We start from the raw sequence: 27,841 nt of genomic DNA, 5'->3' as shown, positions 1-27,841 counted from the left end.
GGTCTCATGTAGCTCAGGCTGGTTTTCCTCAAACTGACTATGTTACAGAGGATGAGCCTGACTGTTTAATCCCTCTGCTTCCACCTCACAAATGCTGAAGGGACTAAAAGCGTGACATGGCTCTGAGCTCTGAACATAAGGTTTGTGGTGACAGACTAGCACATTCCCAGCCTGAGTTACTACTCTCCTTTTAAGGGTTTATTCTTAATTTATTCAAAACATTTTATTTTTATGTATACGGGTGTTTTCGCCTACATGTGTGTTTGTGCCCCACCACATGCATGCCTGGTGCCCACAGAGGTCAGAAGAGGGCATTGTACTTCCTAGAACTAGAGTTTCAATTCTGATCTACCCTATGTGTCCTGGGAGTTGAACCCTGGTCCTCCACAAGGGCAGCAGTGTGTTTTTAATTACTGAGCTATCTCCCCAAGCCTCTAAATCACTTCTTAAAATGCAGAAATGTATATAAACCCACTGGCAACATATCCTCGGCAACCTCATTAAAACTGTGATGTAGCTCTAAATGTCACACAGGAGGAGCAATGATAAATACTTACAAAAAAAAAAAAAAAAGACTGGAGTGGGACACTTAGAGCTAGCTTCAAAGCACAAGGTCCTCTTCTGGCTTCTGCAGCTACCTGCACTTGTGTGTGTTTGTGTGTGTGTGTGTGTGTGTGTGTGTGTGTGTGTGTGGCATTCGTACTGTGTATGCATGTTCGTATGTGTGTGGCATATGTGTGTGCACTTACATGTGTATGTGCAGTGTGTACAGTGTATGTTTGCATGTGTATTAGCAGTGTGGTGTGCATGTGTGCATGTATGTTTGTGTGTGTATGTATATTATGTGCAGCTTGTGTGTCTGTATGCATTCACACGTGTATGTATCCCTGTGTGTATAACAAAGGTAACAAAAATAAATCTTTTAGCCGGGCGTGGTGGCGCACGCCTTTAATCCCAGCACTTGGGAGGCAGAGGCAGGCGGATTTCTGAGTTCGAGGCCAGCCTGGTCTACAAAGTGAGTGCCAGGACAGCCAGGGCTACACAGAGAAACCCTGTCTCGAAAAAAAAACCAAAAAAATAAATAAATAAATAAATAAATAAATAAATCTTTTTAAACAATGAGTTGGGCTGGAGATATGGCTCAGTGGGTGGGACCTCTGACAGTTCTTCAAGAGATTCTGAATTCAAGTCCCAGCAACCGTATGGTGGCTCATAACCATCTGTAATGGGACCTGATATCTTCTTATGGTGTATCTGAAGAGAGTGACAGTATACACACATACATAAAATAAAGTAATCTTTAAAAAACTAAGTGAAAATAAATCCTATCTCAAAACTAAAAAGTTTTCTTTTGGGCTGGGGAATGGTTCTATTGGTAAAGAGCCTGGCAAAACCTAACTGCCTGAGGTTCAGATTCCCAGAACCTACATAAAAGGCTGGACCCACGCTGGAGAGATGGCCCACGGGTTAAGAGTACCTGTTGCTCCTGCAGAGAACCTGGGTGGACTCTCTGCACTCACGTGACTGTTCAGAACAGGGGACCTGATGGCCTCTTCTAACCTCCTAACACACCTGCACACGTACAGGTAAAACACATTCATAAACTTTAAAAAAACAAAAGAAAAAAATTAAAGAAAAATTTAAAACCTGGACACAGCCACACGCATGTGTGTGTGTGTGTGTGTTATCCCAGTGTTTACTCTCACTCTGGGACTGAGAAAGCACAGCCCTCCAGCAGTCAGGGCAGATCTGCATGGCAAACACCACTAAATTTCAGTGATGTAGGAAAATCACCATATGATCAAAATCTATGACACTGTTCTAAAGGGGTTTTCTTTGCAAAGATGTAGGATGCAATTTTATAAAATAACTCATATTAAACTTTTAATAACTTTATTAAGAAGGCTGAGGCAAGAGGATGACAAGTTTGATGCCAGCTAGCATTAACATAGCAAAAACTTTCACTTAAAAAACAAGGATCTGAGGATATGACTCTGGTTAGAGCACTGGCTGATTTACCAGAGGACCTGGGTTTGGTTCCTAGCACCCACAAGGTCATGCACAGTTCCACGGAATCTGGTGCCCTCTTCTGGTCTCTGTGAGTACTGCATGCACACATGGTGCACAGGCACATGCAGGCAAAACACCCATACACACAAAAAGGAAAATAAAAGTAAATTCATTAAATTGGGCATGGTGGTACATGTCTGTAAAATATAAACAAATACAAACTGACAATGTGTTCAGCATGCAATGTATACTTCTTACATAACGCAACACCATACCTGATTTTAAACCACAAAATGAGAGACTGGAGAGACAGCTCAATGTTTAAGAGCATTTGCTGCCTTTGCAAAGGACCTGGGTTTGACTCCCAGTATCCACACAGCTCTGGCTCCAAGGGATATGATGCTCTCTTCTGACCTCTGTGGACATCAGACATTCACACGGTGCACATATGCAAAATAAAACTATAGAAAAAGATTTAGCTAAATAAAATTTAAAGATTGAAAAAAAAAAGTAAATCTAGGCCAAAAGTTATTACCCCACAAAGACTGCTCAATGTTTCTAAAGTCTGTTCAGGTGAATGGAAGGAACTAAGAGTTGTCGGAGTGATGTGAAACAGGCATTTGAATACCCGGACGTAAGTGAACAGGCAGATCCCGGGTCCCCAAGCTCACCACACCACTCTGTCCTGAGCAGTGTTCATGTAGTCTATGTGTGCTCAGTCTGTGCTGTGTGTGTCTAGACAGTATCTGCCTATCCACACAAGGCAGAGCACATAATGATGCAATTAGCTAAAGCATTTCTCCCTTTGACCAGAAACATGGCTTACTTTCAGCTACCTCAACTACTACAAGAAGAACATGTGGTGCCTGGAGCCACAACAGCTCTAGGCTACCAGAACACTTCCTGAGAGGTCTAGTCATCCATCCAGACTTAAGTTGTTCCCTCTCCAGGCCAGGCTTGTGGACAGTGCACAGCTTGGCCTGCGAACCTGCAAACCACAGCTGTGAAACTTTATCCAGTGCGATGGTGTGTGTGTGGTGGTGGTGGTGGTGGTGGGAGGTCCACCAGCACCATGTTATCCTTCTTGGTGACTCTCCCGTGGTAGGTGGGCTTGAGCCATGGCTAATGCTTGTTAACTCTATTGGGAGAAAAAGGGAAAAAACAGTAAGATTGAAATCGCTGCTTCAGTGTTCTGCTGCCTTTGAAGATGATCATGTGTTATCTGGCTTCTGCACAAGTGCACACACTTACAGGAAAGCAAAGCCAGGCACATAAATCAAGGAGAGCAAAGAGACTGATCATCTGAAAAGGGCAAACTGTGGTTTGATTATGGGAGTGAATCATGTAAAATCTAACCCAGATCATGAATACAGAAATTGACTCCTTCCCTCCACAAGAGACTCCTGAAACATGAGCTCTGACAGAGCGACCTCAGGAGGGTCATCATTCCCACCCTCTGTCCCCATGGAGGCAGAATGGGATGGCACAGTAGCAGGGATGCCTGAGGGCATTGACAGAATCTGGTAAATCTCACAGCAGCAAGGGCCCGTCTTCATCAAAGGGTTCATGGAACAGAAGGCACCTCAAATATGCAATGGGAGATGGGCAACTCATCCACTGCTGAGACCCCAGTATATTTTATATGAACCACACTAAGAAGGAAGCTGGGACAACTCAGGGGATTAACCCGAGGCAAACTGCTCACAAACAATGAAGACTCAGACACATCTCACCATGCTCTAGTTTTAGGGTTCTCTCTGTCTCTCTCTGTCTCTCTCTGTCTGTTTGTCTCTATCTCTGTCTCTCTGTGTGTCTCTCTCTTTCTGTCTCTGTCTCTCTCTGTCTCTCTCTGTGTCTCTGTCTGTCTGTCTGTCTGTCTCTCTCTGTCTGTCTCTGTCTGTCTCTGTCTCTCTGTCTCTCTCTCTCTCTCTCTCTCTCTCTCTGTCTCTCTCTCTCTCTCTCTCTCTCTCTCTCCAAGGTAAAAACCCTAGGCTGGCTTCAAATTTAACCTTCCTGCTTCTGCCTTCCAAACTGCTGGGATCTCAGCTGCACACCACGGAAACCCACTCCAGTCTTTCATTTTACAAGGCAAACTATTAGTTCGGCTTGTAACTAATAGCAACATTTGATACAAACTTGTATCGATGCTTTGTTTTGCTAATAAAATTACAAGCATAATAAAATAAAACTGAATTTTAGTCCAACATTTGAGTCCATAAGACTCTTAGTTTAACATTAAGTCACCTTGTTTTTTCCAGAATCACAAGGATATAAAAATAGTAAGCATAGTGAATTGTGGGGCACCTGCACTGTCCTAAAACAGAATGGGCAGGCTCACTGTAACAGAAAGGCTACAGCTGAAAATGGTTAACAAATTTCAGAGCAGAAAATAACTTTATGGCAATTCATTTCACCACCATTCTGGGATTCCAATTTTGTAATTCACAATTTCTCAATTTTTCCTTTAAGCTGGCAGTATAAGGAGAGATATTGCCATTTCCAGAGGCTGAACTTTTCAATAATTAATGAAGTATATTTTAATATCTCATCACATTCAATTTACATTATGAAACATTTATAGAAACAAGTGTGATATTTCTGTAATCATCCTCTCTCCAACCACCAGAAGATTATGGGCTGAAAGTCAAGGACCACATTGGCCATCTCAAAGCCCTAGGGCCTCACTCCACTGCATGCCAGAACATCAAAGCCAGCTGCATTCCTAACAGCACACCTAGCGATCACACCTGTTAGAGTGTGGGTTTTCTGGGTTTACTCTCAGGCAAAAATGATCTTTGTGACTACAGATCTTAATGATTAGAAACTTGATTTTAGAATCTATGAATGCCAGGCGGCAGTGGTGCATGCCTTAATCTCAATACTTGTGGCCTGGTCTACAGAACAAGTTCTAATATAGCCAGGGTCACTCAAGAAAACCTTGTCTCAGAAAAACAAAAAACAATCAGCAAGAACAGTGAACATCAGGGTTAACTTCAAATAGGAAAGTTTATCCCAGCACATCCTAGTTTTGTGGGCTGAAGAAGGCTGTTCTTCTGCCCAAGTCACACAAGCAAGAGATTCTGACAGGTTATTTTCAGATCCACAATGTGCCACAGAGCCTGACACCAATCACTCACGACATGTCTTCCTTCTTCTTCCCCTTTATACCTTTTATGTGTAGGAATCCATCGGCTGAAATAAAGACATTGACAGTGCTTCCTGTATCAGAATACCTATGCTGACCATACTGTAAGTTTCAACCATCTTTAATGCATTTCGACTATAAGTGAACCTATAAAATCCAAGACAAACTGAATCTTGGTCCATCTAAAGGCTCTGCAATCCTGGGATACTGCCACCAGGGGGCAGCAGGTGCTTGTGTGTGCATGCTTGATATTATGCTTTGATTAAAAAATAACCTGTAGCCCACCCCCTGGCTCCTAAAGGAGTATCAGCAGCCCCAGTTGAGATGCTAAGGGTGGAAAAGTACCAGTAAATATGTTCTAAATTCCTATTTAGGCATAGCGTCACATGCCCACAATCTTCTGCAATCTCAGGAGGCAGAGGCAAGAGGATCACAAGTTTCAGGGCAGCAAGGGCTTTAAAGCAAGTCTAGTCAAAAACAAGTGAGTACATGTAAGGTCTCTAGCTGACTCTTTATTGCCCAAAATACACTGGAACAGGGCAGGGGCTGGAGAGTCAGCTCAGTGGTTAGGAGCATTTGCTGTTCTTGCAGAAGACCTAGGTTTAGTTAGTTCTCAGCACCCACATGGTGGCTCATCCTCTGCGTGGGCACCAGGCACACACATGGTGTGCAGAATGCATGCAGGCAGCACACACACAAACACACAAATATATAAATCCAAAAACAAAGCTGAACACTAAAACAGGTTGGTACTGTTTGGAGAGCGAGTATCCCCTTAAGGTCTGGATGCTCTAACTTGCTCATCAGCCTGTGGTATCATTGGGAGGTGGCAAAACCTTCAGGAGTTGGGACTGGATGGTAATTTGGGGGTGTGTTCTCAAACAGAATGGTGGCCCCACTCCCTCTGTGTCCTCACTGTTTCCTCTCTGTTTTCCAACCCGTGTGTGAGGGGGGGTCACTTCAGATATGCTGCTGATGTATCAGTTATTTACAGTACGGTTCATAACAAACAGTAAAGTTACAGTTATGAGGGAGCAACTGAAGTTTTATGGCTGTAAGTTACCAAACCATGAGGAACTGTATTAAAGGGTGACAGCATTAAGAAGATTGAAAACCACAGCCCTAGAAGGTCAACAGCCTCCAGGACAGGCCCTAGGCAGTGATATAATCAGCAAGGCTCAGAAAGAAGAGCCAATGGACGGCAGACCGCAACTCTGAACCTATATGCCAGTGCACCTTTCCTCATTTAGGGTGATTTTCTCACATACTTTTCACAGCAACAGAAACCTGACAGAAGGGGGCTGGAGAGATGCTTTAGTGGTTAAGAGCACTGACTGCTCCTCCAAAGATACTGAGTTCAAATCCCAGCAACCACATCATGGCTCACAACCATCCATAACGAAATCTGCCTCTCTCTTCTCAAGTGTCTGAAGACAACTATAGTGTACTTACATATAATGAATAAATAAATCTTTAAAAAAAATTTTAAAAAAAGGAAAGCAGAAGGATGTCTGCAGAGATCCAAACTGGAAAGGCCCACTCTTGGGGCTGGAGATGGCTCAGCCATAAGGTTCAAGTATTGCTTTTGCAGAGGACCGAAATTTGGTTTGAAGCATTTTCTGTCCCAACACAGACCCACATACAAAAACACACAGAGACATAGTTTAAAATAATAAAAAACAAACCTTTAAAAAGAAGAGACATTCTCAGGCCACCAACATAGTTTAGCAGATAGAAGCACTTGCTGCCAAGCCTGACAGCCTGAGTCTCAGCCCAGGAACCCACAGTGGAGGAGGGGACAAATCCCAGCAAGCTATCCTTTGACCTCCATATGCACAATGGGGTGCGTACTCACATGCACTTGCACACACACACACCAATAATAACCGTAACTATAAAATGTAAAAATAAAAAAGATGGCGCACGCCTTTAATCCCAGCACTTGGGAGGCAGAGGCAGGCAGATTTCTGAGTTCAAGGCCAGCCTGGTCTACAAAGTGAACTCCAGGACAGCCAGGGCTATACAGAGAAACCCTGTCTCGAAAAACCAAAAAATAAAATAAAATAAAATAAAATAAAATAAAATAAAAAAGACAATGGGCTGGAGAGATAGCTCAGCAGGTAAGAACACTGACTGCTCTTCGAGAGGTCCTGATGTCAATTCCACCATCTGTAATGGGATGCGATGCCCTCTTCTGGAGTGTCTGAAGACAGCAACAGTGTACTCATATACATAAAAATATATAAATAATTCTTTTTTAAAAATATAAAGTAAGGAAAAATTAAAAGACTCTCAGACTTAGTATTGTCTCCATGTATAAATTCTGTCCAGTTCAGACCTTGTGGGCCCCTAGCCAGCTGAGTGTCAGAGATCCTTAATTTCTCATAGCTGTGTGCTGCAGGCAATCTTCTACCTCCTGTGCAGAAGGAAAGCTACTAGGTGCTGGGCTCTCAGAACACCTGGGTAGAACCCAAACATCAACTCCAAATGCACTCCAATCCACGTGAGCTCTGCTCATCAGTGTCTCTGCCACCAGTGTGGTAGTGAGCCTGCACACAGTGAGTGTTACTTCACAGTGAGGACCAACACACATAGGCAGCTGCCAACACAAACGTGACCACTCCAATACCAAGGTCAAGCAGAGCAAAGCAAGATCTCTCCCTCCAGAGAAGCACTTACTGTGGGTTTGTAGCTTGCCTGATCTGATCATGAGCTCCAGGCCAGTCAGAATGGCACAACACAGTGAATGCTGGGATTAAAGGCAAATACTGCCACGCCAGAACTAAAACATTACAAAGAGCAGGAGGTCAGAAGAAGCAGGAGCCCTGGGGTAGGAATGGATGGGGTAGTGGCCGAATTCTGCTCAGCCTGGTGGAACTGCATGGAGTGGGGTAAAGAGGGAAGGGTGCCAGATTTTTTCCTTCTTTTTTTTTCTGCAGAGGTGTTTTGGTACCCAGGGTCTCAGGATGCTAAGCAGTGCTGGGAGTGAGTGATGCGGTGGTTACCTCGGTAACCACCACAGACCTGAGGGCTGGCAGCCCTAAGACACACATGAATAAAACAAAAACAAAAACAAAAACAAAACAAAACATTAAGAAGACTTAAGCCAAGCGTTTCTCATGATGATATTTTAAATCCATGTATTTATGCATGGCTCATGTAATACTTTTTAAATAAACAAATGTAGAGATGATTGGTAATGTCACCTGAGATCTCTAATACTGGAAGGAGGGAGATAGCTCAGTAGGTAATGTCACTGCTGTACAAGTGAAAGACCAACAATATGAAGACTCCCCACGTTCTGACTCAGGATAGGTGACACCCCAAATCACTCATTAGAAATGGTCTTGATGCAAACTGCAAGAGAAAGGCAAAAACCTTTAGAAAGGCAAAAACCGCAAACACATGGCATCCTGGAACAATGGGGCAAGTTCTACTCCCTGCCATTAGTGAGGCCTATTTTGGACACAGGTCTAGAGGCTTAAATAATATTTCACTCTCTCTCAGGATCTTTCACAAGCACAAGGATCTGAGGAAAATAGCTATGTATGGTGGGGTGCACCTCCCCCCCCCACACCCCCAGTACACTGGGAATCCATGGAGCTTATTGACCAACTAACTGAACTGTCTCCAGATTCAGAGAAGGACCCTGTCACATAAGGAGGAGAGTGATAGGGAAAGGCATCTGACATCAGCATCTGGCCTCCCTCAGCCACACATAGCTGCCCATGTGCACATGCTACACACAGAGGTGGGAGATCTCAAGTGCTCAAGTGAGTGTATTTCAGATAATGGCGATGGGGTTGATCACCCAGTGCATTGGGAATAATGCCAGACATGGGCATTATTCATTATCTCTAGGCCCAGGCCTACATGATCTAAGTATTAACATGAGAAGCTCATAGAAGTCTAAGGCTCGCCTAAAAAGCCTGCATAGATCATGAGAGGGCTTAGAGACCTCATACGGACTAAGCTTAGCATAAGCCCAGTCTGGAGTCCAGACGCCTGGGGCATGGTCTGTGCCATACAAACACATCACCAGTCTCAGACAGGTTGATGTAACTTTTCATGACCCACATTTATAGTGATCTTGCTCTCCTTTAAAAATAAGGTTAATTTCAAGGAGACATAAGAGACATTTACTTTATGATGGAATCCATTCATTAAGGCAGAGGAGGCAAGTTCACAGCAGGAGGTGGTGGGAAGGAGACCTGTCTCTCAGGGAAGCTTCCAGACTCCCAACTTTCACCACTCTGCTTGTTAAAAGAAAAAGTTCCCCCAAAAAACATCCAAATTTGCCTGGATCTGAGTTTTAACACACAGATAAGTTTGTCTAAACACACTTGAAGGCCGTTCACGGGAAGTGATTGGCTTATTTCCCTCTCCAGTGGCATGAAGTCATCACTGCTACTGGGTGACTCCTGGGGAGAGATGAACAATGTCTAGACAGCCCATAAAGAGTACCACCAACAGAACAAAGACACCCTCCCACCCAGGTAAGACTCAGTGGACCAGGGAGTTTTTGGGGTTACTCATGGGAGCACGGTGACTCAAAAGCTGCTTCACCATAGAAAACCCCACCCCAGGGTCAGTGAGGATCCCTAAAGGCTATGTGCCTGGAGCTCTTTTCTGGGCTTGGAGGGGGCTCAGCACAGCATAAAGGCTAATTCTGATTTTCTAGTTGGTTGGATCTGGAATTAACTATGAGACACACCTCTGTGTGGGTCTATAGAGGTGTTTCTAGGGTGGATGAAGATTCCTAAAGCAAACAGAAGTTCAAGGCAAATATACTGCTATTTGTTTGCCTACCTTCATTCCTTGTTGGTGAGTGTGCCTATCCCATTCCTTTGAGAAGCCCAGTTTTTCAGCCTTTCAGAATGGGCTGAAGTCAGATACTCTCCAGGAATGCCCAAGGCCTTCCACACCAGATTGGAACTGCTAAGGCATCCAGCATCATGGATAGAGGAACCACTGGGTCCATATCATGGAAGTCAATGCAACCTGTCTTCCTTATCATATGTATTCTGTCTCAGATCCTCTCCTAAAGAACCCTGACTAACACATGTGTTATTGTGTGAAATCCTGGAGGGCAGGTGTTCCTGTCTCTGTCTCCCATGTAGGGAGCTGGTATGACTGGCTGAAACCTCCATCTCTGAACTTCTCTGATGCTCTCTTCCAGAGAAACAAATGCCACTATCCTTGAATCAGACAAGAAAGTATGACATGACAGAGTAGGCAGCTGCCCTTTAAGATGCAAATTCAGCCTCCCCAGAAGTAACACACCTCTACCTCCCACAGCTCCCATACCTATGCCTCCCACTCCAAAACCTCCCACAACTTCCATTCCTGTATCTCTCATGTCTCTACCATCCACACCTCTACCTCCCACACCTTGGTAACCTCCCATAGTCACTTTGGTTCCAGAGCAAGAGGTCTGGTTCCATTTGCAAATCTGACCTGCTTGCAGAGGTGATCTCCACCTTTCTGTCCCCAGACTGTAAATGTTGGGGACAGCTACTCTAACTCACTCTCTCGAATAAGAGAAGGTGGTACACAGGGTCCCTCCTTGCGTACAACCTCCTCCTCCTCCTCCCTCTTCCTCCTCCCTCCTCCTCCCATGTTTCTCCATCCTCCTTTTAACCCAAAAGAGATGGATGACTTACAAAGGGCAAATGAGTCAGAGATATGGAAGCAGAAAAAGAGAACGATTTTACTAAGTTATTATTCAAAGGTGCTTTCTGAGACAGAGAATAAGAGCAACCCTATCATTCACACAACAGATACCTGGGCAGGAGATCTGTGGTGTCAGCCAACAGCCATTGTGTAAGCAAGCAGTCCAGGAGCCTCAGGCTACCAGCTAGCTACCACAGAGGAAGGAGACTGCTGTGTACACACAAAAAAAGGGACATTTAGCCCAATGGTCAGAGAGGACACTGAGGTGGGATGGAAGCATGACTTCATCTGAGAAGATGGAGCCCTAACACTCTGTATCCCAGCTGTGGCTCTGCAAGGCGAGTGCATCCTAGATGGTTAGATATAAATTGAGAGAGCATGTGAGATTTTTTTTCTGCTTATATTTTTATTTCATACTTTAAACTTTACTTTATCCTAATATTGATGTATAGGTTATCACTGAATATTAAGTTGTGATTTTAATCTTCTTGAGGACAAGTTGTTCTTCATGTACATACAAATTCTTTGCAGAGTCCTGTAAATATATAAACAGAGCTTCTGCCAGAAAAACATCAGTCATTTTTATTAATAGTTAATAGGTCTTTATTTTATTAGGGGCTAGAAAAGTTTAAAAAATTGACTTATTTATTGTTATATAAAGTATTATAGGGAGATCAATAATTATAATTTTACTTTGTAATTTAGATGTCTATGTCTTTTAAGGTTTGATGAGCTCATTCTACAATAGCCAGTCCCTGTGAATTATATGGGATGTCAGTGGAATTTGGGAAACTAAGAGTCAAACACCAATTTTAATATGCCTTTTAAGTTTAAACAATGGTATTTTTTGATTTTGAGGTCTTGGCATTATAAACTAATAAAACAAATACTGTATCATATCTTTGAAAGTTTCCCCAGGTTAGGCAAAGACATAAATAACAATGAGAATTCAGTGTACATCCATACAGGAATAAAAGCAAACTTTCCAAAGACAGGACATGTGTAACATTTGTCTGTTTTAAATCACAGGGATATAGGCTCATCAGGGGTTAACTACCCAAGCTGAGCTAACAGCTTTGCAGGAATGCAGGAGCAGTTTTCTGAGTGCAATGGTGATTTGTAATGTAAGATCTTGCTAAGTTATCTTCATAGGAAAAGCAACAAGCTTTTGTTAAGAAATTAAACTAATCCTTACCTTCATGTATCTGATCAGGAAGCATAGAATGACCTTGCACATATCCAGTAGAGAAAAGACAATTTCTAATCTGAAGTGAGACTTGCAATTCTGTAAGTTGGGGTTCTGAAAATTGTAAAATATCTGTTCCACAGTTTTTAAAAGGGGGCTTGTCCTTCATATTTAAAACACAATGTATCTCAGATGCCTAGTGTTCAGGAAGTTGTATTCGGAGAGTATTTGAGGTACCTCCTTAAGCTGCAGCTGCTGTGCCTTACTCCCAGAGCATTCAGCAGCTGGTCCTTTCACTTTCAAGGTCAGTAGAGCTGTTGGGATGGGAAATGGGCAGGAGCAGAGCAGGGGTGTGGAGCAGGGGTGCAGTTTCTCCTGCCACACTCACAATTCTGTTATGGGTATCTTACCATTTTTAGGAAGTTTGAGATTCTATGAACCTGGGGGCTTTGCTGATGCTTGAATTAATTTTATACTTGCCAGAATATTTTTCTAAATAACCTCTTAGATTCTTGGCAGTATCTGTAGTTTGTACACAGGAGTTCTCTTTGCTAAAGCCTCAATAAAGCTCCTTGAACTCAAATTCTCCCATGTTTCTTAACTCCCCTGTTTCTCTGTTTGCTACTTCATTTCCCTTTTAACAGGGGACTGAATAGACATTCCAAAAGAGCTTTGTAGATATTAGTTATATGAGGGACCATTGCAGATTTCACCGAATTAGAAAATGTAGGTTATAAAGCACCATCAAATGGCTGTAAATATTAACATTTACTGAGTAAAATTACAGTCTCTATTAATTTTACACTGAGGTATATGCAGGCTTTGTTGTAAATACACCATTCAAAATGTGTCTTCATAGGCTTAGGTATTAATGTTACACCTTAGGTTTGAATGGAAAACAAAGACAAGATTGCTGCACAGTATGGCTGAGGAGAAGATATATTGTCGGTTCTGTTTAACCAGAGAATTGCCATAGAAAAACGAATTCCACCATGTGGGCAAGCTTTATTAGATATTACATTCTGACTAAGAGATGGACTTGGGTCACATGCTACAGAGGGTTGTATAGGCTATGAGGATTTATCATTTTCCTAAGACTTGCAACATGCAGCATTCCAAGAAGACACCTGTTTCTTGGGCTGGTGGTGCTAGAGGTTAATTTTTGGCATTTCAGTCTGAGGGAGAAAGCAGTCAGAGTTCTCTGGTTGGGGCCAGACTGAACCAGGCCATGAGATGTGGGTGAGGGGTATTGGGGATGAAAAGGGAGGATAGAAGGACTGGCCAAAGGAGAATCAAGATCCAAGAAAGCACCTAGACAACAATGTCTACATTGATATGTTAATAGGCACACCAGTTATCCATTCCTCCTGAATTTCTTTGAATCCTTCCAAGGTTCAACCCAGCTGTTCAGGCTCAAACTCCTCTCTAATGATGGAATTCAAATTGGCTTCTCTCAGCTTTGATTTCCATCACTCTGCTTGGCCTCATAAGAACTCTGGCAATATGTTCCAATCTTCTATTGACTTATCATTCTCTGGCTTGTTCTGTCTTCACCTGTGTCTAGCTTGTCCCCTCTTCTACCTGTCTCTGTAAAACTCTCCTGGGAAAACTGCCCCTTTCTCTGTACTGTTCTCCATGAAGTAATTTTCCTTTCCTCTGTCTTTTCTGGACAGTTGAGCATATCCAATTCTGTAAAATCTCTCTCTGATTTGTCACTATATCTGCCACTAAATTAAGCATCACTTTCAAACTTGGGTGCTTCTTTTTCCAATCTAACTTGACATTCCTTGTGTACAAAGGGCAAATCTATAATCCAGGCAGGATTGAAGGCATGTGCTAAGGGCTGAGCCACACTAGATCATAATCGCTAGTTTCCCTATGTGATCAAATATCCTGCAACTGAGTTCTATTTTATTGTCAATACATTGGGTCCTTAGTGAGTGCCCATAAGGCTTAGGCCCCATGCTGCTACTGGCTCAGCCAAGCATATTCTTGGGTTGAAAATGAGCTAAGTCATGCTCCATGTGTGAGAGCCTCATGGAAAGCCTTGTTTGATCAGGCTAGACCTCACCTGAATGGTGCTTTTCCTTTGCAAATACTTGACAACAGCATATAGTCGCTCTTGTGGCAGACTATGATTTTCTTAAGAGGAAAATTGGACCATTATGGCATAGCAGGCCTAATGTTGGGTGTGACCCTGTTTTGCCCCCTTGAGCAGCTATTTAGAGGCCTGGTTTTTGATATGGTGATGGCTCTAGTGTCTGGATATAAATCAGGGCTGTCTCATTTGTTATTGGTTGGAGTCAAATTTTGTGAGAATTCTGGTGAACCACTGTGTATTTCAGCATTCTAATATCTACCAGGCCTGATTAGCATACTACTTATCTGTGTGGTGTTTTATAGGTAGTCCTCCCTCTACTACATTCTACGTGTTGTCACTGTTGGATTCCATTTTGGCCCTGGTTTCAGCCCCTGCAGAAGCAGGACCTCTCTCCTCTCCCTGGAACTGCTGACAAGGAGCCAGCAACTATTATCTAAGCATTTGTAAAACCTTTACAAATCAATTGTACTCTTGGACATCACACTTATTATTTGAGTGTTATCCAACTCATGAGATACCTTTTTGCAACCTCCACCAAATTAACTACAAAAGGATCTTACTCCTAAATGTAAAATACTATGGGCACAACTTGTAGAAGATAGTTAGAAATACCACGGTTCTCTAAATTTTGCATCCTACCAAGGAATTTTCTATAAAACCACCTGCTCCAAATGTTCTGTGCCTATGCCGCCCTGCAGAGCCTACCTTTGATTCCAGGGAATGACCAGAACAAAACAAAACAAAACAAAACAAAACAAAACATCTCTTAGGAGACCACATCTGGCTTCCACTTACCACCTACACCCAGGGTGGACCCAATACACAACCTCCAGCTCTTAAGCTGCCTTCTCCTCCCTATTGTGGGCAGTCACCCTGGGCTCAACATGTTGCTTGCTACTTCTGAGATTGCCTGAGCTCTACTGACAGCACTCAGTAGGCACTTCTGCTTCTTCCTCCTGAAATCAAAATAGAGAAGTTGTATATGTAATTCCCAAAATTACCTTATATAGTTCAGATCCCCGGGAACCAGGTTACTGGTGGGAATGTTGAGATTTGTAGTTCTGTGGAAATAAGAAAGCCTAATGGGTAAATATGGTGACATAATTCATTTTTTATATATATGCCCCTGCATATGTGACTGGCCCCTTCCAACTGGAAATTCTCGGGAATTTTCCTGATGAAGTTCCATCTCTTGGTCTGTATTTAATATATAACAAATGATTACTTTATATATGGCCCAAATTGGTCAGTTGGTTTTCTGGTAAAAATCAGGATTGACATATAGACACCCTTACCGCGGTATCTCTACCCTAAATTTGCTCTTCAAGCCAAATACTGGAGAACTGACTTGAGCTGCCAGGCTCCATGGGTGTCCAGAGGACCACTTTTTCCCATCAGGCAGCTGAAGTGGGGTCCTCACAGAAGCAAGCATTCTCTAATAGAAGCTAAGATAAACAGTTATCCACATGATGGCTCATAATCATCTGTACTGAGTTCTGCTGCCCTTTTCTGTCCATGCACTCGTACCTGCTGCAGTCAGAACGTTGTATACATGAAAAATGTATGAAATAATTAAAAAACAAAAATTAAAAGTGTTTGAACTGTTTATTTATATACCTGTTCCATGTTGTGTATGTGGCAGTGAGAGGAAAAACTCATTGGTGTCTATTGTCTGCCTATACTATGTGAGTTCTAGAGATGAAAACCATGGCATGTTTTGTTTCAAGTGAAATCATTTGGCCATATTTGGGTTAATTTTTTTTTTATTTATGTGCTGGTGTGTGAGTATCCACATGCCACAGCCCAAGTGTCAATAAAAGAGAAAAGTTTGAAGGAGTAATGTGGGTCTCAACGATTCTGAGCTAAGGACATCAGGTTCAGCAGCAACCAACTCTAGCCACAGAAAGAATTTACTTTCAAGAACAACTACACAACAGACTTCACAAAAACCCTTACTTGAAAAGTATTAGTTTATACAGTCTGATATTTAAATAAACAATGGACTACATAGATGATCAGCATCCATGCTATACATTGCAGCAAAAAATACAGATCTCCAAGTGAAAATACAAAAGAAGATAACCAAAATTCATAGAATGCATATAATGGCCTAATAAAGATTTGTGAATAGATTATCTTCTATACATTAAACTTTAATATCTACTTCAAATATTTCAAAGTACAAACTCCCACAACAAATGGTGATCACCTTCACTACACTGAGTGAACATGGTAAACCATATTCTTCCTTCAAAGCCATGTTGACAAAAACAAGGAGCAAGATATTTTTTCTGGAAATTAAAGACAACTGTGATCTTTAAAGTCTGTATCAAAAGGTCACATGAATAGTGTTTTTCTCTTGTGTGAGCTCTTTCCTACATTTACTTGTGGTGAATACATTCTTTCTTGTTAAGACATCAAGGGGTCTACCTATAGAATTTTTCTTCATCATGAATTTGTTCATGTAACAGAAACCAAGCAAGTGGGCTTCAAGTCAGAAAAGTCAATCCTTCATTGTTGGTAGTATCATTTGGTAAGATTTAGGAAATACTGTCTTGCTGGATGCAATATATCACTTGGAGTGGGCTTGAGGTTTTATATCCATACACCATTTCCAGGTCCCACTCTCTGCTTCATTTTTTAGGTTTGCATATCATCTCTGACGATCCTGTTTTAGCTGCTATATGACACTTGTGATGTGACCTTCTTGGTGACTATATATTCCTCTCAACACTAAGCCAAGGATTTGGTAATATCTTAAGGTAACATAGTTAAATCCAGTCACACAAAATTATTGATTCTGGAGAAAAAAAAGTTTATAAGAAACAGCAATCTATTCAAATATTATGATCTCACTCTTGATTTTGTTTGCACCTGCAAACTCATTTGGAAAAACGCCCTAGGAATTTCAGCAAGAAGGCAAACACTATTATATGTTGCGTTAGACATTGAGTCTTATCACTGCAACAGAAAATACTCTAAATGCATAAAGCTTCACACATGGATGAGTTATTTCATGTAATTGAAGACTATTGTAAAACCTAAAAGTGTTACCTTCTTGTTTAAATTCCTAGGGTGTTTTTTTCTATGAGTTTGCAAGTGCAAACAAAATCTAGAGTGACATCATAATATTTGAATAGATTGTTGACACTTATCAGACATTTTTTTCTCCAGAATCAATAATTTTGTGTGACTGGATGTAACTATGTTATCTTAAGATATTACCAAATCTTTTATAGACATTTCTTTGCTACAGTGTGAATTTTTTCAGATCCTCCATACTTCAGGGATATGCAAAATCTCTAACAGATTCATTACACATTAAAGTTTGTACTCTTGAATAAAGGTACCAGGAAGTGCAATACATTACCAAACTGAATACATTAACAGGATTTCTCTGCAGTATTGCTTTTCTCATGATTTCTAACAACATTTGAAGGGTTTATCACATTGCTGATTCATAGGGTTTCTCTCCAATATGCATTTTTATATATGCTGAGATGTTATTTTTGTGCAGAGGCTTCTTCGTATTTGTTAGAACAGGCAGGCAAAATCCCAGACAAATCACACCAAGCCTCAGGTCTCATGTGGGAGGTTTTATTAGCAGAAGCAGCCTCTGAGAGGTGGTGAGAGGTGAGAAGAAGAGAAGGGGCTTTGGGACAGGGGAAGACTCTTTTATTCAGTCCATGAGGATGGGAAGCATGTGAAAGGGGAGTGGTGCCATGGCAACAGATGCAGGAGCAATGCTGTTGCATTCAGATGAGGACCCTCTTCACTGGGTCAGAAACCTGAATGTAAAGACACTTCTAGATGTCCACAGATGCACCTGGTGCTAACAACATTGTTTACATTTGTAGGATTTCTCTTCAGTATAAATTCTTTTTTGACATTTAGATCATAGTGACATGCAAAGGTTTTACCGCATTGATTACTTTTATAGGGTGTGTCTTCAGTATGAATTGTTTTCTTTTTGAAGACTCTAGAGACCAGTTTATTTTTTCCATATTGTGTCACAATCTAATCTTCTAGGACAATTGTCTGAGAGAGATGCAAAGGCAGATACAGTTTAACACAGTCTCTTTTACCAGAAAATATCAACCTAAAGGAACCACAATAATTTCATGTAAGCTTTAATTAAAATGCAGTATTGATAAAATGTTTTTTCAGTAACAACAACAACATTGATAATAACAAACAGACTCGATTAGCAGCTGAGGAATGCCCTTCATGTGTAAAATTTAATATTTGTGACCATTGTGATTCATGCAGTATTGCTGCAAAATCATGTTTGATGCATTGATAATACTCATGACCCTATTTTGAGAGGCTGAAGTATGTTCATGTCATTGTGGACACTTTCAGAAAAATTTCCCTTATGGACATTGATACAAACATAATCAATAAATTACCTAAGTACTGAGTCCAAAAAATATCACTAAAAACCCATCCAAAATAATGATTCTTTTTTCTCATCCCATATATCTTAGAGAGTTTCCATTCCCTCCACTCCTCTCAGATCCTCCCCACTTTCCATCCTTTCTGCATCAAAGCCCTTTCTGTCTCTCAGGAGGAAAACCTCAGAGACCCACTCATTGACAAATCTGCTCCAAAAACTAAGGTAAAAGTTATACTATATGCCAGAGGACAAGGCTCAAACCTATACAGACCCTATGCTTATTGCTTTATTCTCTGTAAGTTCACATGAACCTGGTTCATTTGATTCAGATAGCCTTTTCTCCTTGGGTCTCTTATGCCATGTGGCTATTTCACTCTTTCTCACATGCAGTTGCCTGACCTATTTTTGGGGATGTCTGATTTAAAGGTCTGTGTTCTAATGACTCTTGTCTTTACTTAACATCTGTGGGTAGGTGTCTGCATCTCTTCCTGCCTGACGCAGGAGGAAGCGTCTTGGATGGTGACAGATTAAGACACTGGTCTTGAGTATAACATAATATCATCAGCGATCACATTATTGATATTTTTCCTTGAGTGGTAATGTGTGTTTTTCCCCTGGGTCTTTATTTTATCTACTGTGTGGTTCCTAGCTACTCATACAGAATTGGGTATGAGTTTCAGCTTGCAGAGTAGGATTTAAGTCAAAAGAGACATTGGTTAGCTTTTCTTGCATGGTTTGTGCCATCATTCCCCTAGCATATCTGGCAGGTAGACAAGATTTTAGCCAAAGGTTTTGAGGCTAGGTTGCTTTTCACGTTTCTCGTTGTTAGCCTGTTTGGTAACTTCACATAACAAAGACAATATTATATAGGGAGGAAGGTTCAACTTCTCCATTTCCATTGAGTTCTCTGGATGATATGCTTGGTAATGGAGAACTGCTCTCATTTTTTTTTTTTTGTTTTTTTTTTTTTGTTTTTTCGAGACAGGGTTTTTCTGTGTAGCCCTGGCTGTCCTGGAACTCACTTTGTAGACCAGGCTGGCCTCGAACTCAGAAACCCGCCAGCCTCTGCCTCCCAAGTGCTGGGATTAAAGGCGTTTGCCACCATACCCGGCTAGCTGCTCTCAATTTTAACAGAACAAAGAGTTATCTTAGCAAGTGCCTAGGTTGCTTAGGGATCCAAGGGACACACTTAGCCAACAACTCAATTCAATAAAACTCAGGTAGTGCCGTGCACTGGTGGCACATGTCTTTAATCTCAGCACTTGGGAGGCAGAGGCAGTCGGATCTCTGAGTTCGAGGCCAGCCTGATCTACAGAGTAAGTTCCAGGACAGCCAGGATTACACAGAGAAACTCTGCCTCGAAAAACCAAAACCAAAACAAACAAACAAACAAAACCCTCAGGTAATGTACTAGAAAGCTCATTTGAAGCAAATACCAGGTCAGTTGGGTCTTCTTCACCCCCATTAGTAGGTCACTGAATTTTGATTGTCTTTATAGCATTTAGGAAGTATATACCACTGTACATTTCCATATCATCACTCAAATGCCCTTCTCAATTCCAACTGTCTCTCAGCATTTTCTCCTTCAACCTTAACTTCCCTCCCACTTTCTACCTCATTTACCCATTCACATCCCCATCTGCCTCCAGTCCATCCATGAAATCTATTTTATTTACTTCCACCAGGGAATCTGTGTGTCACTGTGTGCTCTGAAGTCAACTCTTCTATACGTAATATCTCTGAATACAATGGGCCTATGATTTGCCAGTTTATTATTTTAGCATTGGCTAATATCCACACATAAGTGAATATATTCCATATTTCTCCACCTGTGTCTTGCTTACGTCAGTAGATAATTTTTTTCTAGGTACATCTGTTTGCCTGAAGATTTTTGTTTTGCTTTGTTTTGTTTTGTTTTGTATTGTCTTTCAAGACAGGTTTTCTCTGTATAGTCCTGGCTGTCCTGGAACTCACTTTGTAGACCAAGCTGGCCTTGAACTCAGAAATCTGCCTGCCTCTGCCTCCCCCCAAGTGCTGGGATTAAAGGTGTGCACCACCACAGTCTGGCTTGCCTGAACATTTTTAATGTGAATATCTATCTATCTATCTATCTATCTATCTATCTATCTATCTATCTTTCATCAAAATAATGAACAGCTGCTATTAACTAGTAGCTGTCTTTCTAAAAACAGAGAAGTCAGAACTGAGTTCCACATCCAGAGTAAGTGGCCTCAGTTGCTGTGGGAATGCTAGGACAAAAACTGCAGGGCTTTCCTTGTTTCTCAGATTCTTCATTCCCTCCAGGTATCCAATGGTACCTATGAAAGGGGAAAGGAAATTGTTAAACTCCCTAACCACACAAAGGTCACAACAACCTTACCACTACTGATGTTAACTGCTGTACATCACAGCCTGTAATACTAGCAACAGTATCAAAACCAGTTCTCAAACACCTGTTTCCATTGACCCTTCCTGTCCTGACTGTCTAGCATACAGCCTGTGCTTGTCTGAAATCATATAGATATGAAACAGGAATCCATTCTTCATTAAATTCAGCTTTCTAAAGCAGTCATGCACCGTCTTAGCAAGTGTCTTGTGATGGTGCTGGAGGATCCTGGCTTTCATGTTCTGCACAGGAAGCTGACATAGGTTATTTTTCCTGGGCTGCCAGGATCATATGGATTCCTTTCTATGGGTGCCCTGAAGATGAGTAGCTTGTGTTCCACCACCAGAGAATTAATCCTTTCCCTTCCTGCTTCCAACCTGTCTATCTGAACCATGCTCTGCCTCACCCCATTTCACAACTAATTCTTGTTCATTGCAAGATTACACTTCTGTATGTCCAGATGTCCTGACACAAAATTATCCACTTTCTACCCCGGCTTCTCGTGAGCTGGCTTGGTATATTGACCAGACAGTTTTGGCAAAACTTTTCATACAGGTCATACCTCTTCAGGTGTTCTACTGTGAGAGCAATGAGCTATTGGCCTTCCAGAGTCAGTAGAACTGTGATTGACTGGGAGGCATACCCTATTCAGTTGTCCAGAATGCTCAAAGAAGCATTCTTTTTTCTAGCAACATTAATAACATATCTTAGTTTTTAATCAATGAATGGGATGGGCACTTTGAATTAGAATTGCTGCTGTACCACAGTGACCTCTGTTCCATCCTCAGCTGTAAAGGATGTGGATGTTGTATAGCGATTCTCGCCTATGTCTGAAGTCACCTATGACCTGTGATTGTGGAAGCTGCAATGATGATACTTTCTTCTCCATCACATATGTATTAGTGACTGGCACACCATCACAGAGCATAGATTACTACTGTGTCCATATATCTGTGACATCTCTGGCCTATGGAGACCCTTTGAGAATGGCGCTTGACTGTGTGTATCTATGTTTCCCTGCCTTCAGAGAACTGATTCTTGGGATTTTTGTGAATCACCCAGCACCTTCCATTTGGAAAGCCAGTAAACACCCTCTCACCTACATTCTGCGCATTTTCCTCATCTTCTGTTTCCTCGGCTCCTTGACATTCACAGGCCATTCAAACTCAGTCACTTTTATCGTGAGCCAAACCATGTTTGTAGGTGCATAGACTGGGATTTTTTTCCTAATCTTTTGGCCAAATTGTCTGTGGTTCTGGATGTCAAGAGTGTTCTTTTACTGATATTTATTCACACTATGAACATCATTATTAATACTTCATGTGTAGGCATTAGAATTTGTATCTCAAAAATTCTGGTCTCTAATTTCTGGTCTTTTCTTTTTTGTATTTTTCTGTGAAACATTTTGCTGACTGCTGATAAAGTATATTCTGTATGGGTCATTATAAATGAAAAACATCAAAAAGCTAAAATTTCAAAGGGAAGAAATTTTGTGCTCACCACTGAGTTTATTAGTCAGAATGAAAGACTATGATTGATGTTTATTGGTTAGGTGATAAAAGTATGGGGGTTTCTGCAAACACTAGGACTGAGACCAAAAGAAATCTAGTTCAAAGCTGGTTGTGGTAGCACACGCCTTTAATCCCAGCACTCGGGAGGCAGAGGCAGGCGGATTTCTGAGTTCGAGGCCAGCCTGGTCTACAAAGTGAGTTCCAGGACAGCCAGGGCTACACAGAGAAACCCTGTCTCGAAAAACCAAAAAAAAAAAAAAAAAAAAAAAAAGAAATCTAGTTCAATACCACTCTATAAGTATTTCAGCACTGGTTGTGGGTGTGTTGTGGGTTATTGCCAATGAAATTCTTGCAGCACTCAGGGAAAATCTATCCCAGTGAATATGTGAACAGCTCTGAAGTAAAAGGTCTCCTGGCAGTCAGAAGTCATGATATACCACAATGCCCCATGGAACAATTAACCACACAGAAGAGATTTAATGGGAAAAACACTGGAGGGAGACTGCCTCTGCTCGGGTGAGAAGCAGAAGAAATCTGAAAGGGAAGCATGCTTTGCTTAGGGTATTTTGTGGGGGGGCGGGGGGCGGGGGGGCGGGGGAGGGGACGGGGTAGGATTTTCAGGATTAGAAATATCTCTGGTTGGAGATTGCTGGGATTTAATGTTCTGAGTTTGAGTAAACTAAGGAATTTTTGAGTTATTAAAACTGGCAGGTAAACTCTAAATTTTCCCTGTAGACTCAGTGGTTGAGGCTGAGGGAAACTTCAAGATTCTGATCCCGGGCTGGTGAGATGGCTCAATGGGTAAGAGCACACCCGACTGCTCTTTCGAAGGTCCAGAGTTCAAATCCCAGCAACCACATGGTGGCTCACAACCATCCGTAACGAGATCTGGCGCCCTCTTCTGGAGTGTCTGAAGACAGCTACAGTGTACTTACATATAATAAATAAATAAATCTTGCCGGGCGTGGTGGCGCACGCCTTTAATCCCAGCACTCGGGAGGCAGAGGCAGGCGGATTTCTGAGTTCGAGGCCAGCCTGGTCTACAAAGTGAGTTCCAGGACAGCCAGGGCTACACAGAGAAACCCTGTCTCGAAAAACCAAAAAAAAAAAAAAAAAAAAAGATTCTGATCCCAGGGTTGTTTATTTTAGGATTACTTAAGTATAATTTTGGAAAGAAATTTCTTGGTAATAATTGTCTTAGTCCTCTGTGCACAATGAAGATGAAGGTGTGACTACCTCAAAAATCTTTTGCAAAGTACAGGTGTTTCTTTCTTAAAGTTGGATTCTAAAAATAAGGGCCTAGAGGAGGATCCAGCATACAGTGTAGAGGACACCAAGCTGTAAGGCACATGTCCCATGTCCCCCAAGGATGGTTTGTACTGATGGAGAAACAATGACCTAGGATTGTTGTCTGGGACAATTTAATAGTCTGGGACTTTCAGGTGTGGTCCTGCACTTCAACTACCACAGGTCACCAAGCTGCTTACTGCATCCATCCCTTCACTTCTGGTAAACAAACAAACAAACAAACAAACAAAAAAACAAGTGTACTTCTCTTGCACTGAAGAGCAAACTCTGTGATTTTACATTCCTGGTTACCCTAGAGTTTATTTTTGACCACAATTTCCTTTTGTTCTCTACAGGAAAAAAAAAAATTTTATGGATGTATCTAGTTCTTTGGATGTTAATGTTGTGTTGGTGTAAATGGAAAGACAGTCAAAAGATGTTTTCTAGAATATAAATTATGTTGTGGAGATATACAAAGTGTGATTACATTGCTTGACTCTATAGACATAAAACTTGCAAGTGCTGCTGGCATAATCCCAGCAATCAGAACACTGTGGCAGGTGTATTCCTCTTCATTTGAGGTCAGACTAGTCTACATCAAAGTGACAATCCAACCTGTGGGCCCCAATTTCCTCTTCTGGCCTGCTTGGATTCTCCACATGTATTGAGGTGAATTTCCTAACCTTTTCAGTGGGTATGTCTGTATTTTCAAATTTTTATTGGCAGAGAACTGAGTGCTAGCAGGATTTTTTTTTTTTTTTTTTTTTTTTTTTTTGGTTTTTCGAGACAGGGTTTCTCTGTATAGCCCTGGCTGTCCTGGAACTCACTCTGTAGACCAGGCTGGCCTCGAACTCAGAAATCCGCCTCCCGAATGCTGGGATTAAAGGCATGAGCCAACCATGCCCGTCTGGTAGCAGGATATTGATATTGACATTTCTATGGACCATCATGAGCTTTACATTTGTAAATACTCCTCTCACCCCTGCTGAGATACTTGAATGACAAGCAGCTCTCTATGCCTAAAGGCTATCTAGAGAAGTTCTCCTGATGTCTCACACCTCATTGCTTGTAAGAAAAAAACCTGACAACCAATTCCTGGGACAAGAATTGGAGGGCTGAATTTCTGGATATTAAAAGAGATGTAGAGAGGAGAATGTAGATGTAGGAGATTTAGTGGGAGACAGAGAAGAGAACAGATAGATGAGAACGGAGCAGGAGAGAGGTTAAGAGGTATCTATGTATGAGGTCATAGGCTTGAATTGTCTTAAATCTAAATGATAGCTGGGAGACTGCTCCAATGAAAGTTTTATGCTTTACACTATATAGAAACCTCCTTCTCATTATTTATAACACTGGTGTGTCCACAAACACTCCCAATATACTCATGTCCACACACACTTGTGTATATAGATATATAACATTTAACCAGAGTGCTTTTGGTATTTAAGTCAAATTAGACAATGATTGGTTATTCCCAGTAAATTCATGACATCACTGCCCTTAGCATATTTTGGGGGAAGAAAAAAATTATAGATCAACATCTTTTTGGTTGGTTCTGTGTATATATTTCATTTTATGTACCTTTCAAAGCACCTTCCATAAGGAGGACACTGGAACATAAGAGTCAATGTTCTTGCAGGCATCAGTTTGACCTTTTCATATACAGTGTTTTGTGTCAGCCCTGTCTTTAGCAATGAAGACTTATTGTCAGTTTGTGAAAAGCAACCCCTTTTGTTGTCAGTGGCCAGCATTCTTTGGGTATTTTTATGAAACCACTTTGGCTAGCAACTTTCTTGATGTAACACAGTGGAAAAGACAAGATAAACTGGAACTCCATCTCTTTCAGAATTCAGAGATTTCATTTGAAAAACCTTCAAGCTGGGCGTGGTGGCGCATGCCTTTAATCCCAGCACTCGGGAGGCAGAGGCAGGCGGATTTCTGAGTTCGAGGTCAGCCTGGTCTACAGAGTGAGTTCCAGGACAGCCAGGGCTACACAGCGAAACCCTGTCTTGAAAAACCAAAAAGAAAAAAAAAAAAAAAAAAAAGAAAAAGAAAAACCTTCATACACTTATAAGCTGGTACATTAAAAAAAATTTTGGGGTGGGGGATATATTACTAAGACTACATCCAGCATAACTCCATGGAGTCTTGATCCATGGTGCTTTCCTATGCATTGGCAAAACCATAAGTGTGACAATGTATTATATAAAAAAAAATCTTACCTTCTAATAGATGGGGAATTTTCCTGGACCTCACAACCAGAATTAATGTGTCTTGAAAAATTTAAGATTTAGCGCTGTGATCCTGTTTACTCAATTGAGGGTTTAGCACACTTTTCAAAGAACAGTATAAAAACTTACATTATTTTCCTGGGACTTCTCATGATATCAACTTTTAAAACCTAACTTGATGCATAGATACAATGGTAATTTATGTACTTTTTCAAGTCCTGCCCAGAAACTGCATGAGTGTCATTTGATGAAAGCATGAAATGCAGAGGCTTAAAGCATAGTTCAAAAATCCATATACAGTTATGGGTATTGGTTGATAAAAAGTCATGTTTATAAATATTGTTGTCTTGATCACTTGGCCCCTTGAAGCTAGTTACCTAATCCTTTCACTATCCCATTCTTTCCCCATGTGATGTTTCCCTTGATGATTTAGAAACACTCCAAAGCTCTCTCTTAAGGCTAGTCAGAGAGATACAAATAGACAACAGATTACACAGATAAACACAAACATGGAAACAAAAGGCAGACAGAAAGGGAGAGCTATAAAAGCAGCCTTCAGGAAGTTACAGATTTAAACTAACTGAACAGACACACAGAGGATGGAAGGCACAGGGAACATGAAGTAGAGAATTCAACTTTGTACTCACACTTAGTTAAATGCTCTGAGGGAAAGGCTTGTATTTCTTTCCTTATCTCAACACAGATGCATTATTAATCACCAGTATGTTTAATCTATTCACATATGAAGATTCAATTAACTTGTGACGTAGTTTTTGGTTTTTTTTTTTGTTTGTTTGTTTGTTTTTGCATAAGTACAATATGGGGAAAACTAAAACTTACTACAATGGGAAACAAGTAGCCCTGCCATCTGAAAGATGTCCAATAGGCACTGAACCCTGTTCTTTAAAGAGAGACCCCCAGGTCTGGGCTTGTGCTTCTGAGCTCTCACCTCCATGCTGAGCTAGATTCCATTTTAACCTCTCATAATCATCACAACAGGTTTTGAACCTATGAGGTCACATGAGAATCCTGGAACTCATTACAATCATGAAAAGAGTTGACTTCCTAGCAATAGTCTAATGAGACTTGGGTAGCTCTTGGGTCTCCTTTCCCCAGCTTATGCTGACATGCATGGGTGTACATAGAGTGTTACAGTGAACAATCAGGAAACCATTTATGAACAAACAGTGCAGTATGTATTGTAATTTTATTCTAGTTTTCTTTCTTTCATCCTTTCTTTCATCCTTTCTTTCATCCTTTCTTCCTTTCTTCCTTTCTTTCTTTCTTTCTTTCTTTCTTTCTTTCTTTCTTTCTTTCTTTCTTTCTTTCTTTCTTTCTTTCTCTCCTTCTTACTTCCTTTCCTTCCTTTTTTTTTTTTTGACAAAGATCAAGACAGTTTTCCAAAGGAGTTTCTCTTTATTGCCTCACCCTTCAAGCAGTAAATAATATTGTGTCTTGACCTAACATCATTTTAATTCATCATTTTCTTTGATTGAGGCATCCACCTCCTCTACTTTTTCTTTATGTCTGATAATCTGTCTCCCACAGGTTCTCTATGTATCATTTTTATTTGCCTTACTGCATTTTTCTCTTCAGGATTTTTTTTTTTTTTTTTTGCATTTCTAAGCACCTATTGAACTCAATTTTAATATTTTATATTGTCCTTATTTCCTTAGGCATCTGGTATTATTTTCTTGCCCATGATTTATTTTGTTCCTGTCTGAGTGGATTTACATGGTTTACAAACTTTAATGTCCTTGATCATGACTGTGGGTTTTCAATTCTTTGTCTTGGATATCACATAAATTGTGCTCCTTATAGGATACCTATATGGTTTGCGGTTTGAGCCAAGGACATTTTATCTAAGTTTCTGTTTGTTTTCGGTATCTGTTCTGAGCATCAGAATTCAGAGGGA

General features: G+C 41.1%; 1 protein-coding gene and 1 pseudogene across 2 annotated transcripts in view; one reads left to right on the top strand and one right to left on the bottom strand.

Moving 5' to 3' along the window:
- LOC110287984 (uncharacterized) overlaps positions 1-27,841 on the bottom strand; it is a 517,828-nt gene that overhangs the window by 189,910 nt on the left and 300,077 nt on the right. The gene's annotated exons all lie outside the window — the stretch shown is intronic.
- The window catches only part of LOC147004083 (uncharacterized), a 149,380-nt pseudogene that overhangs the window by 63,782 nt on the left and 57,757 nt on the right, over positions 1-27,841 (top strand). The window contains exon 4 of the transcript XR_015047283.1: positions 5,192-5,259. The product of XR_015047283.1 is annotated as an uncharacterized LOC147004083 (transcript). The remainder of the gene's footprint in view (positions 1-5,191; positions 5,260-27,841) is intronic.

Source organism: Mus caroli, unplaced genomic scaffold (assembly GCF_978045245.1).
Source record: "Mus caroli unplaced genomic scaffold, Mus_caroli_1 scaffold_6, whole genome shotgun sequence".
NCBI classification, from domain to species: domain Eukaryota; kingdom Metazoa; phylum Chordata; class Mammalia; order Rodentia; family Muridae; genus Mus; species Mus caroli.
The sequence above is the reverse complement of the archived record's forward strand: the minus strand, read 5'-3'. Positions and strand labels throughout refer to the sequence as shown.